The sequence below is a fragment of the Sinocyclocheilus grahami genome, unplaced genomic scaffold, assembly GCF_001515645.1.
Source record: "Sinocyclocheilus grahami isolate Dianchi unplaced genomic scaffold, SAMN03320097.WGS_v1.1 scaffold3426.1, whole genome shotgun sequence".
Taxonomy (NCBI): Eukaryota; Metazoa; Chordata; class Actinopteri; order Cypriniformes; family Cyprinidae; genus Sinocyclocheilus; species Sinocyclocheilus grahami.
The window spans coordinates 16,712-17,618 of record NW_015508553.1 but is presented as its reverse complement, the minus strand read 5'-3'; the positions used below and the strand labels follow the sequence as shown (position 1 = coordinate 17,618).

The following is a 907-nucleotide window of genomic DNA, read 5'->3' as shown; positions in this document are numbered from 1 at the left end:
GTGTGTGTGGATCAGCAGAGACTGGGACTACAACACAGAACGGTTATCTTCATTTAGATACAGTACATGGATTGATGCTGAAGATCAGAAGCACACAGACATTAGTATAGAAAATAATGAGGTTATGATGAAGATTTTAAGCTGATAAACTGGAGGAATATTGTACATTATGCATTTAAAGATGATATTTGGCTTACAATTTGGCCTTATATCATAGCAGCTGCTCCATCTGACGAGCTCCATGTTTCACTGGGTTGTCTCTTCATCTCTCTCCATGCGTTTACTCTTAATTTCCATCTAATTTGAGCAACAAAAATGGATATCAATGCTCTCCCTTGAATGAAATTGCAACATAGCTTCCATTTATATCTACAAACGTATCTGAATATGTTAAAAACAAAGTGTTTGGTTTAGAAGGCAAGTGAATGTGATCTCACAGACTGCATCCAGCACTTTCAATTTCATTTATTTTTTATTTATTTTTAAATGACTAAAAATGCCATTATTTTATATGATAATGGTAATAATTGTATTTTGTATATTGTATTAGAATTGTTTTATTATTATTATTTTTTAGTTTAATGCAGACTTACGAGGTACGAGACGTCCACAACAGCCTTCAGTAATCACACAGAGAAACACAGCAGCAATCACAGAGCAAGACGCTTTAGGATGAGTGTCGCAAGCTGCCTCTTTTATAGCTTTATAGAAGACGTCACACCATCCTGAGGAGTTCTGCTACAGAACAAAAGCGGAACATGCAGTCTTTCACTTCTGCTTAAATGCTAAACACTATGCAGAACTGATGCAGCAACTTGTCAGCAATATTGTCAGCTGCCATACTGTAGTTGTCTAACTGGCAAAATATTAATCAAATTCATGTATGCTTAATCTATTATTTTATTTT

General features: G+C 34.8%; 1 long non-coding RNA gene across 1 annotated transcript; it reads right to left on the bottom strand.

Moving 5' to 3' along the window:
* LOC107576276 (uncharacterized) lies at positions 1 to 845 on the bottom strand. The gene is made up of 3 exons (XR_001608023.1): positions 594 to 845; positions 198 to 297; positions 1 to 27 (listed from the first exon to the last, which is right to left on the bottom strand). It is a non-coding gene; the product is annotated as an uncharacterized lncRNA (long non-coding RNA).
* Positions 846 to 907: the final 62 nt, after the last annotated feature.